We start from the raw sequence: 12,533 nt of genomic DNA on the forward strand, positions 1-12,533 counted from the left end.
CTCCAAGGAACAGGTGGGTAATACTCCAGCCAACCAGTTCTCCCCCAGCACAGGGTTTGGCTGGGTTGGCTTCCCCCTTAGAATTGCTTTTCCTCAGAAAAAGGATTTTGTTCAAACGTTGTGACTAACGTTTCCACAAAATTATGCGAACGTGTGGAGTGAATTCAGCCCCCGGTGACTGTCCTTCACTTCCAGCTGTGCTGCAGACATGAGAAGGATGTACGGGGACCGAAAGCCTCGGAGGCTTGGGAAGAAAAATATGGTGAGCAGTCTGAGAATACTGGTGATGGAAGTTGTGCCAACAACAGCTCAGGAGGGCTTCAGCCACGGCCCGGACCCGCAGGTGGGTGCCCGTGGGTGCAGCAGAGCGAGCCTGGGGCGCTGCTGTCAGCAACCACAGCAAGGCTCCCTTTGCCAGGAAATCCTTCCCCAGCCACTGCTCCTGCCCAGAGATGTTGGTGAAACCCATCATTTCACATCAGCCTCAAGCTGCTGAATTCCCGGCTCTCCTGCCTGTGCCCCTTGTTGCCCTCCCCTCCAAAGCACAGCTCCCTGGGGCAGGAGCCCAGCCTGGTGCTGCCCCCCGGGGTCTGCAGCACCGAGCACGGCTGCTGCCACAGCAGGGCACATCCCTCCTAGGAAAAAAACACTCTGTAAGGCAGACAGCTTTCCATTCCCAGCCCCTGCCTGGCCACAGCCCAGCAGAAGGTCTAAAAAATAATAAATAAAGAAATAATAATAATAATAATAATAATAATAATAATAATAATAATAATAATAATAATAATAATAATATTTCAATGGAAGGAAAAAATATCGCAAAAAAAAAAAAATTAGCTTTTTTGATCCAGGAAAGAAAATCCTGCTTCCCAGGTTTGCTGGGGAGGACAAGGGGCTCGGGCATGCACCCTGCAGACAGACTCCAGCTTGCCCCGGGTCCCCAAAGCAGTTCTGGATTTTATTCTGTAGGTGGAAGTGTTGCAAAGCCGACACGAGTGTCCTGCGGATGCTCTGCTGGAGATGTGAGCGCCCTGGAGCAGACGAGGAGGAGGAAGGGACGGTGTCCAGCCCCGCGCTGCCGAGAGACCCAAGCTGGAGCAGCAGAGGAGGAGGGGATGGTTCCCTGCCCCGGGGCTGGGCAGCCCCATCAGCCGAGCTCCAGTGCTTCCATGAGCACCCGACTTGAAGCTGCCGGGAGCTGCTGAGCATCAACCCCTGCCCGAGGCTGCCCAGCCCCTGGATGTGTGAGACACCCCAGTGTCAGCCAGGTAAGGTCAGTGCAAAAGCACCGGTGTGGCTCTGCCGCAGCTCAGGAGAGCAGCTTCAGCCGCCCCTCAGAGGCCAGTTGCCACCACAGCCACCTGGAGAGTCAGGAAGTTAAAATGGGGCTTATGTGCTGCAGCCCAAGCGCATTCCGTGAGAAGGCTTCCACGTGAAGCTAATGAACGCTGACTTAATTGCACTGGTGGGCATCTCTCATGAATGAATGCAGTGGTTTGAAGCAGCAGGCGGTGGATTTCAAGTTGCTTTGGTTTAAAAGCTGTTGCAGGTTGGCAGGAGAGGAGGGGCAGACAGGCCCTCCAAGGCATCCCCGTCTCTCACCCTGCTCAGCTGCTGTTCCCAGCGTGGTTTGCCCTAGCAGGGAAGGGTTTGTCATCTCCCAGGAGGTGATAGGCACGGCTCCCTGCCCTGCACAGCTCCTTAATGCTCCCTCTGCTCAGCTAACTGAAAACCCAGATCCCACCATACCAACCTCCTCCTGTGCCTGGCACCTGCACCCTGCCCCCCAGGGCTGTAGGGGTGTCCCCATGCCAGGATGCGTCTTGTTATGGAAGGAAAGTTTCAGGAACACTAGGAGATAATTAATAAATAGTATAAATATCCACTGCCAAAGGGTATCTCCTAGCAGCCAGTCACAGCAGGGACACAGGCATCCCAAGGGGAGCAGAGGAGCTTCACTGCTCACAGTGTGGTGGCATCAGGGTGCTAAACATCCAACAGGGCAGTGCCATCCCCAGGGCTTACGGGAAGGGTTTAATTTGATGACAAAAAAAGAGAGTTTACCCAGAGCTGAACCATTTCCCTTGCATGCGGAGCAGAGAGCACAGGAAAGGGGTACAGAGGCACAGGGGCTTTCCAGGGGATGTGGGGCACCTCGGTATGGTATCACATTCGGGGCTGGGAGGATGAGCTGCTGCCCAGGGAAAGCAGGGATTACTTGGAAAGGCTTTCAATGGCGCTCAGGGGAAGGGACTTCTGACCAGATTTACCTTTGGTTTTTCTGCCAAGGCCAAGTGCCCTCTCCCCCTCCTCCAGCTGCAGCATGGCCACTCAGAGCCTGGCAGAGCCCTTGCCCATGGCTGGGGCTGCACAGGGCTGTGCTTGGCACCCTCCTGCTGCTGCAGCCACAATCCCTTTGTCACCAAGGCTCAGGCTGCAGTCACACCGCAGCCACGGCTGCCTCGCTCGGGCGTCCCAGGCGCCTGGCTGCTGGAGCCACTGCAGGCAGAGCTCCTTCCTGCGGGAGCACAGGGAGCCAGGCGAGGGGCTGTCTGTGAGACTGATCCCTGTACAAGTGCCAAACATCCAAGGGAAACAGCAGCTGTTCTGGCCAAGGCACCTCCTGCCAAGCTCAGCTCACCGGGGCTGGGGCTCCAGCCGTCCCACAGCTCCAGGGCTTGGACACACAACATTTTGGTTCCAGGGCTTTAGACACACAACATTATGGCTCCAGGGCTTGGACACACAACATTATGGCTCCAGGGGTTTGGACACAAAACATTTTGGCTCCAGGGGTTGGACACAAAACATTTTGGCTCCAGGGGCTGGACACACACCATTTTGGCTCCAGGCAAAATTTTGCCCCTCAGATGCCCAAGTGAGAGTGGGGGCCCCAGGGGGATGAGGACAAGGAGGTGAGTTGGTGGCAGCAGGGCCTGGAGAGCAATGGCAGAGCAAGTCCCTTGGCCTTGTGTTATAAAAACCTGGTATGTGGGTACTGGTGGAAGCCGGAGGCATCTCCTGGGGCACAGGTAACCCGTGAGCAGGCAAAGGCCTCCACTTGGCACTGGAAGGCAAAATTAATCCCTGTAGGCTGTGCCACTTGAGCTGTGCCTGCCATCCAGCCTGCCTGTTCTGACTTTGGTAGGAAAGACAACCCATCTACAGCAGCAATTTGAGCCTTTCCCCCGAGGTCAATACTGTTCTCTTAGCTGATGAAGAGCTCTGGTGTGGAAGGAGCCAATTAGCCCCGTGCCCCGGCCCAGAGGCAGACAAGGGCTGGCGCCTGGCAGGGAGGGGTGCTGACCTGCACACCCCTCCTTAGGGAACAAACATTGATCCAGGGAATTGTATTTACCCACCCACTAGTGCACAGCTGCTGTGGAAACACCACCAGGGACAGAGCAAGGCAGAGTTAGGAGACTGAATCTGCTGCTCCCTTCTATGAGAAGTGACAACCAACCATGTCAGGAGGGATGAGGTTCTCCTGTGCCTTTCTGTGGCTCCATTCACAGAGCAGAGGCTGTGCCTCTTGTCCAGAGTGGATCCAGTTGAAGCAGGGCAGGATCTGGGCAGCTGATGGGCACCTGCCCTGTGCTGGTAGGAAACCAAGGGAGGAAATCAATAGCAAAATGATCTTAAACCCAGTGAATCTACTTAGGGGCTTGCACAGATCCACCCAGGCAGTGAAATGGTGCAGGTTTCTAAAACACCTCTGTGGCTTGGCATCCTAGGGCTTGTATTGATTTTGGTGGGAGTTAGAGACTCCAATGCCTTTCACAGCCAGGTTTTAGCCCCACTTTAAACTGGGAGAGGGAGTCAGGAGCTGAAGTGTTGTTCAAAGCCTGTAGCCTTTTCTGTGCCACAATATCTCTGGGGAAAAAACAGGACCATAAGCATCTTACTCCAATTGGTGATGTTTCAAAATTTACTCCCCCCACCCCGTGCTGAGCAGACACCTGGTCTGACAAAACCTGTCAGGCTGACAGAACTGGGGAGAGCAAAGTGGAGGGGAGAGGAGCAGAACTCCTGCAGGTTTCCCTTGGCAAGAGAGCAAACCCCATGTTCTCCAGGTGAAGAGCATCCTCAGCTCCTGTCCTCAGCCCCAGGTGGGCCCAGCCCCAGGGAAGCACCCTTGGGATTTGCTGTTCCCATCCCCAAGCCAGCCGGGCAGCGAGGGATTGTAGCACAGTAGTTGGCCATCAAGGAAACCACAAGCAACAAAGATGTTATCTTCAACATATGGTTCCTATTTGAGGAAAGATGTCTGGTTGCAGTAATTGACACAGTATGGCTCGGGGCTGGTTCTTGTTTTATAACTACTTGTGGGTTCCCATGGCAACAGCAAAGCCAGGGAGGTAGATGCCAGGACTGGAAGCACCAAGACAGGACTTTCCCCTCTGCCCTCTGTCCCTCCTCAGAAGCCAAGGACTGTGGAGACCAGCTCAGCTTGTGGGGAACAGGCAGGAGGTAGGACCATCCCTCCAGGATCATTCTCAGTCCCCTAGGAGAGCTACTTGGAAAATCCACCATTTTCCTCAGCTCAGATGTTTTCAGGGTACTTCTTGCCTCATCCTCACCTACGTTTCCAGGAAAGTGATGTGGCCCTTCAGCCCTTATATTGAATGTTTTCATCTTACAAGTCTAAAACCCAGGTTGTAAACTCCAAGCACCTCCTGAGCTCACAGCTTTGTGGTTCATCGAGATAATGCAGAGGGGTGGAAAAGCACCAGCAGTTTGTGAGTTCCCCATGATCCTGAGAGCTATTACCACACCTTCATGACATCTTCTCCAGCTTCGTCCCATTTGGGGCCAGATGACCTTTCAAGGTCCCTTCCAACCCAAACCATTCTATGTTGATTTTGTGATTTTCTCAGACCTTCCTGAACACATTGCACCAGGAGGCTGGTAAAAGATGCCAAGGCATTGGATTGCCCTTTAAGCTGTCCTTCCGTGGGTAGAGCCTGGTTAGACACAAAGATACAGCCAGCTGGAAAGAAGAGAACAGACCCCCCCCCCCTCATTTTGAGTGAGCGATGCTGGTTTCCTAGCCCAGACTCAGCTTATTAAACTTCAGTCTTGGGACTGAAAGACTCGCAGACACGTGATGGAAATTGCAGCAAATCAGCTCCCTTTGCACCATGTCCTGGAATGTGCCTGGCTGGGGCAATGGCAGCTGGATAAGGAGCAGGAAGCAGAGCCCCTGGGCTGGAGAACCCTTGGTCATCTCCCTGGGCTCAGCTCTGGGGAGCGGCTGCAGCTCAGCAGCACGTGCAGGGGGAGCAGGCAGGTCAGCCTTGGGTTGGCCAAGACTTCAAACAAATGTGGCAGAGAAGAGTACCAGGCCATGCAACAAGGACGTGTGTCTGTGTGTGTGTGACCATGTTTTCTTTTGCAGGGAAACTGAGTGACAATGAACCTTGTTTGCTGCCACACTAGATCCCAGGGAGCCCGACTGGCAACACGGCCACTGGCAAGACTCCCTTTGAATGCAGGTTGGTGGGTGATCTGCACCCTGCTCCTTGGAACACGGCTGAAGATGGAGTCTGGAGGGTTTAAGGTAGGGACAGTGACTCAGGAAGGTGCCATGCTGGTGTTAGCAATGTCACCCAAGTCTTCTGTATGGCCGGTTCTGGGGGCGTGGAAGGGGGGAGAGGGTGTGGACTAGGAGATGTGATCCCTGCTATCTGGATTGGTTCACACCTTGCTTAATTAGGCTTTTGCTGAGTACCTTGAGGCCAAAAATGAGTTTTTACCCCTAGATGCCTTACTGTAAGCAGAGTCCCCAGAGCAGCCCCAGGCTGTGCACAGCAGGGCTGTGGGTGAGCTGTGCCAGCCACCAGGGCTGGGTCCTGCTTGTGCTCCTGGAGCTGTGGAGATCAGGAAGCTTCAGGTCCAGGAGCCATTTTCCCCGGGTCAGGATAAGAGGGATCACTGGGTCTTTTGCCTTTTGGGATCTGTGCTGTAGCCTGGTTCCTCCTGCACATCTCCCCAACCCAACCTCTTCTGATTCAGGAGCCTGCCAAACTTTTGCTCTCCCCCATTACCTACCGTGCTGCTTTTTCTGTTGTTTCTGTGGATTTAATGCTTATGACCTAAGATGTGACTTGGGCTGTGATGGTGGTGGGAGGATGTTCTGGGGAGCTGAGGAGCCTCCTCTGGGAGTTCCCACAGCTCCACCAGGCAACACAATTATGGCTCAGCTTTTCCACTTCCAAGAAAGTCCTTTGGGCAAAGGGCTGTTTCCTTGTGAGATGGACACACAGTATAACATCCTTGCCCAAGGACAGCCAGACGAAAGCATTTCTGTGGCTTTCTGTGAATATTAATTCATAGGAAAAAATAATAATAATAATAATAAAAAATCTATGAATACCAACCTACAGAAAAGCCTGGTCTTCAAAATCAACTTTTTATCCTTTTTGTTTTACAGCACAGGAATGAAGAATCCAAACGCTCCCTGCGTGCGGCTTTAGCAGATTAATTCATTCTAGCTCCAGCGACTGCTTCCCCTCCCCTCCAAGGAGGTGCTCTCGTTATTTTTAGAAGGAATCTAAAACAAAACCCAAAAAAAGGACATTGGCGAGGACAATGAGGCTGGCAACGGGTCACCTATGAGAGTGCTGAGGCAATATTGCTACTTGGTTATCCCCCCTGGGCCCATAAATCCCTCTCCATGTCTGACCTCTTTCCGGACACTTTCCAGCTGTTGCTGAGGATCCTTATTTGGGTACTTTTCCCAAAAGACACATGTGGTTCTTTGTTCAGAACTTTGTGATGATTCAAATGACCACTCAGTCCTGGTAATTTAAAACAAGACCTGCAGCCAGCACGAGGCTTCCCGAGCTCAGGAAGCAGCTGGACACATGGGCGCTGGGAGCGGATTTCCGTCCAAGCTGATGATTCATGAGCCGTGGTGCTCAGCCAGCAGGGTCACCACCAGGTTCCTGAGGAGCTTCCTCTGCTGGAGACAGGTTCCCCTGGCCCTGCCACCCCTTGTCCTCACCCTCAGCTTCTCCTGGAGCTTTAGCAGAGAGCAGGACTGTACAAAACCCACCAAAGGGGGGATGGCTCAACTGTGTTGGCTGCTGCCAATCTAGTGCTCTTCAGCTGGCCTGGGGAAAATTAGTAATCTGATAAGAGAGGGCAACCCACATGTTGTTAGTGCTTTTGGTTCTGTTAGTTCTCAGGGACCTGGATATTGACCAGAACATTTGGGCAGGATAGAGGTGATGACCCCAAACCGGCCCCACCAGCAAAGCCAAACCTGCTGACCTGAAGGCTCCTCTCTGAGTGTCTCTGTGCCCACCAGGTCTCTTCAGGGACTCTTTAGTCCGAGCTCAAGGCAGGGACTTGCCAGCTGGGCATTATTCATTGTAGTGAAGTGGTGGTAGGCCAAAATAAATCACTTTCCATGTCACATAAATTGGGAGATGGAAAATACCATTTAGGTCATACGGTTCATCGGGTCCTGCCAGTGCAGGGCTGCTCCCGACAGCACATTTTCCACAGCTTTTTTCCTGTCCACTTTGAATGACTCAAGCCCAAGAGCTCCACCACCCTCCCCCCAAGACCTTCCGTGGCTCACAGGACTCCACGTGAGGACATTTTCCTCTGCTCTGCATGGAAACTTTCCTTTGCTAAATGTCATCCCATGACTCCCGCCGTGGCCCACCCTGGATTATTCCACCCTTTCGCTGCTATTTACCACCCTTGGCTGTCACTCCGTACCCATCACCACTGGGTCTGGGTGCTTCTGATCTTGCAGGTCTGTCCCACCATAAAGAGAAGGCAGCGTGGTGCCTGGGCATGGAGAGGTGGCCACGAGGACACCTTGGGCAAACCAGCCTCTGTCCATGCCTCACACAGACAAACCCAGACAGGCTCTACATTAACCAAGTGAAGTGACCAGCGTGGGAGGGCTGGTCTAGAAGAGTCCAAATGCTTGATACCCACCAAAATTCTTTACTGAAAGAGTAGTCAGGTGCTGGGAGGGACTGCCCAGGGAGGTGGTGGAGTCACCATCCCTGGAGGTGTTTAAAAACCAAGTAGGTGAGGCATTTCAGGACATGCTCTAGTGGGCTTAATTTTTTTTTTTGTGGGGAGGAGCTGGGAACAGTTGGACACAGTGGGCTTAGAGGTCTTTTCCAACCATGACACTTCTGTGAAAAAGAAAATCCGTGGCTTGAACTGCTGTAAATGATGAGGAAACTTAGGGAATGGTCTTCATCATGCTTGGAAGTCTGGTGACATTCGTGGGACGTGTTTTCTGGTTGTGAGTGAAAGTGTGCCCAGACATAACCTGCTTCCAGCTGCCTGTCCTGATTATGCTGCAGGTGTGTGGGCTCCAGCAGAAAGCCTGTGCTTGGGGACACGGTTTAGTGGTGGCCTTGGCAGTGCTGGGTTAATGGTAGGACTGGGTGATCTTAAAGGACTTTTCCAACCCAAATGATTCTGTGATTCTCTTTGTAAAACTAAGGTGGGGGTCGGGATGCTGTGGCTGCCCGTGGACACCCACACACCAGCTGGATGAACCGTTAGTTTTATGCCCAAACCAACAGAAGCTTGGCCTCTAATTCTCTCCTTCAGCACGACGTGGTGCTCTTGTCACAAACCAGAAGCACTCACCAACATGCCCAAGTGCCCTGAGGTGACAGGGGTGCCCAGGGTCCCTGGGGAAGAGCTGAGAGCAGGGCCACCCCAGCTCTGGGCTGCTTCTCCTCTTCTGAGAACGCCCAGTATTAACTACTTCATTCCATCTTTGGTCTGTTTTTTATAATGTGTGTGGAAAAGGGCTGGCCCTCTGGTTGTCTTGTGGTCAAAGTGCTTCCAGAGCAGACCAGGGCACCCTCACAAACCCCTCCGTGCTGACCCAGCTGCCTCGTTATCTTCTTTTGAACTTTGTCCAAAAGTCGTTTGCATCATTAAAGACCTTTCACACCCCAGTGGCTGCCGCTGCCTTTCTTCCTGCGCAGCAATTAACTTCTTCTTTATACAAAACTCCTTCTTTAACTCTCGCACCAACGAGTTCGGGGGCTTTGAAGCGTTTCCAGCCGCAGCCGCAGCTCTGACCTCCCTGCACCGGCTCCGGGGAAGGGTTTTCAGCCCCGACTCACACAAGGAATCGTTTTCCTGCCCCGGGAGAGGTTAAGCTTTCCACAAAGAAGGAAACGAAAAGTGAAACTTTCCAGCTTTGCTGCGGTGAAATCCTGCGTGCTCAGCCTTTCGGTTTGAAGTCCAGCTCCTTTTGGTTTTACCATCATGAAAGTCACTAACTCAATGCTGTATTTTTTTTAACGAACAGAAAAATTTGCGCATTTTAAATACACATTTAAACGCTCAGCACTGCCAAAGCAGGGTCATCTGCCAACTTGAAAACACCGAGTCATTTTTTGAAACTGGGAGGCTCCCCAAAACACTTTCCTGTAAATCTGTGGGTTTGAGGAACCAGCAAATCCAGGTTTTCTGTGTTCAACGGGCTCTGTGTCACCACTCGTGGGCTCTTGACGTTTAGAAATCAATTGATGTTTAGAGGAAACAAAACTCTGCCCAGCCCACCGAGCAGCCCCCGTCACCCCACACCCTGTTCAATGAACAAAGGAACTGGAGAGCAAGAGGTGGCCCCAGCCTGCAGGGTGACAGGGGACTGCCCTTTTAGCCTCTTGGGTTTCAGGTTCTGACTCACCCAAAAAAAAGAGAATCATTAAATCTGGTTTTTGAAGAGGTCACTCAGGGCTCAGACCTGAGAAAGGGACCTTTTCTGGTTGAAGCAGATAAGGGCTGAAACAACTTCTGCATTAGCACACCCCTGCTGTTCCTGATTTTCTCTTGTGTGTGACAGCAGGGGAGGATAAATCGAGCCCCAAGCACACTGTCAGTTTGTTCCTGGGTTGTGGGGCTGGGCTGACACTGCAGAGCCAGACAAGCCCCTGATGACACCAATGACAAGGACCTGCTTTCGGTTCTCACCCTGCTCCACCTTCCAGAGCTGACTGCCCAGATCAGCCCCATGCTTCAAAACCTCACCCATGGCCTGCAGCAAAAAAAAAAAAAACAAAACAAACAACAAAACCAAAAACTCCTCTGTGAACCTTACAATGTGTGGCCTAGGCTGGGGGTGATGTACAAACCCACCGTAACAGCACAGGATGGGCACAGTGAGGAACACGCCAATAACAGCCTGGTCCCCACACAGCTGGGATCCTGCCAACCCTCACGCCAGGCCCCAAGGGGTTTGTTGCCAAGGGAAGTCCCTCCATGGACATGACAATTTACCTCCAGAAGCTTCTTTAAAGGTTTCCTCAGAGACATAGAACTGCTGAAGCCTCCGTCAGCCCAGGACAAGGGCCACGCGGAACACCAAAAGGGGTTTGTGTCACCAGAGCTGTGGGGAGGAGGTGTAACACACACTGCAGACAGTTTCCACCTTCATGGTGTTTAACAGCAGAAGTTTTTAAAGGTTCTACCTGTTCCTTGATGGCCTTTCCCATGGGAAGCACACTGCTGGTACCACAGCCCTCGGTGAGCTGCTCAGGGCCCACCCCTTGGCACGCAGGGGAGACAGTCACATCCTGTGCTGACCTTCACTCACCAGTCACTGGAGGCCCCCGGTGGAAAACTGCACTTGTGTCAGAGGAGAGAGAGGGGATCTCTGGAGAGAGGAGCAAAAAATAATCTGCAGGAGCTGGCCGTGCTTGCTCGGAAGATGTTTTTTCTTCATGAGCTGGGAACAGCTCCCAGCACGATGCCAGAGGCTCAGATTTTTCCATCACACAAATTATATTCCTGGTGGTAAAAAAAAACCTCCTCAGCATTAATATTTCACAGTACCCTTTTTTATTATGCTATCAGAATTAATTTTGTACTGTGCCTTAAGAATGAAACACCTCCCCACTAAGCATAGCTGGGTGTGCTGTTCCATTACAGCTGCTCAAGGAGTTCATTCTTGCTTCAGCAGAATTCACTCAACCACCTGTAGCAAACACGGAACCAAAGATCAAGTTTTCATTATCTAAATAAGCCCCTGTTTTAAATAACTAAAAATAAAGATGTGTGGGGTTTGTCTGAGAAAGGAAACTTCCCCCATTTCATTCCTCTGCTCTTTCTTTTACGTTAAAAACGCCCAGTGCTTCTGCAGGCTTTAAAAATTCCAGAATTTGAAGCAAAGAATCTCTCACAGCACAACTAGGTTTTTAAATGAAAAGACAGACTATCTTTTTTTCCTGATTAATACATTTTAATGATGTCTGGCTTTGGCTCTGGCTCCAGTTTCTATTTTCATATCATTTTAATGCTGCTAAGATACTAAGACGCTTTTTTTTTTTTTCTTTTTTTTCTTTTTTTTCCTGAAGTCTAATTTCTTCCTTGGTGGAAAAAGCCACAGGCTGGGATCCCAGAGCATGCACAGCAACTCAGTTCCAGGGCTATTTATCATTTTTAACACACAAGGCACATCACTGCTTTATTTTATAATATCCTATTAGGAATCCAAGTTAGATACACGTGTCAAGCACTTACATCCACAGCACATATGGTGAGCACTTTGCTACACATGGCAAGCAAGAACTTCATCTCCTGCCAAAGGAGCAGCAAGACAGATCCAGGTCTCCAGGCACAGATTTGACTCTTTCTGTACTAGTGTCTGTGGAGAGCACAGAGATTTGGGGCAACTTTCCCTGGAATGACCCCTGATGAGGTATAGAAGACTCTAAGTTGGGTTGCTGCTCCAGTTGGCCACCTGGGGAGAGGGAGCCTGGGGGAAAGCCCAGGTTCTCCTGTCCCAGCTTCCCATGAGCTGGATCTGAGCCATCTCTTGCCCAACAGACATCAAATTCCACTTGTGATGTGCTTGAAGCAATATACTGTGGGCTCTGATTCCCACCAACACTGGGATTCTGACTGGCTTTCCTGAGGCAGCCCATGGACTCTACATGTAGCCAGGAGCTTCCAGTGCTGCCCAGGAACTCAGCTCCCTGATCTGCTGCAGGTCCTGCTCTCCTGAGAGCCCAGGCTACATTAGGTACCTGATCAGTCTTTCCTGCTCCTCTCCCAGAGCACTCAAGAGACAGTTGGCCAAACCACAAGTGACACTTGATGCTCACGTGCAGCCTTCTCCAAAGCACCAGACCAACATCACCAGCTCTTACTGTCATGCCCAGAGGCTGGAGAGGGCTTACCCTGGAGAGGACCAGTGCTGGCTGGCACAGCCCCCAGGGCCCAGCCTCGGTGGGACTGACCTGGCCATGGGCTCCTCTCCCCACCCCCAGACCCAGAGGCACGTCAGCTGTCCCCTCGCTACTCACCCCCAGGTCACAGGATCACGGGATCACTCTGGCTGGAAAAGACCTTCAAGATCATCGAGTCCAACCACCACCCTAACTCAGCCACCTCCACCACTCAGCCCTGTCCCCTGGCACCACATCTGCCTGTTTAGATGTCTCCAGGGATGGTGGCTCAACCGCCTCCTCGGACAGCCTGGATCAGCAAGTCCAGCTCCCTCCTCAGAACAGGACAACCCCAAAGTTGCTGTAGGC

At 52.0% G+C, this 12,533-nt stretch overlaps 1 long non-coding RNA gene across 1 annotated transcript; it reads left to right on the top strand.

Moving 5' to 3' along the window:
• The first annotated feature begins 975 nt into the window (after positions 1-975).
• Positions 976-10,026, top strand: LOC127387607 (uncharacterized). Its single transcript, XR_007890167.1, has 3 exons — positions 976-1,268; positions 5,399-5,560; positions 6,434-10,026. It is a non-coding gene; the product is annotated as an uncharacterized LOC127387607 (long non-coding RNA).
• Positions 10,027-12,533: the final 2,507 nt, after the last annotated feature.

The sequence above is a fragment of the Apus apus genome, chromosome 8, assembly GCF_020740795.1.
Source record: "Apus apus isolate bApuApu2 chromosome 8, bApuApu2.pri.cur, whole genome shotgun sequence".
Taxonomy (NCBI): Eukaryota; Metazoa; Chordata; class Aves; order Apodiformes; family Apodidae; genus Apus; species Apus apus.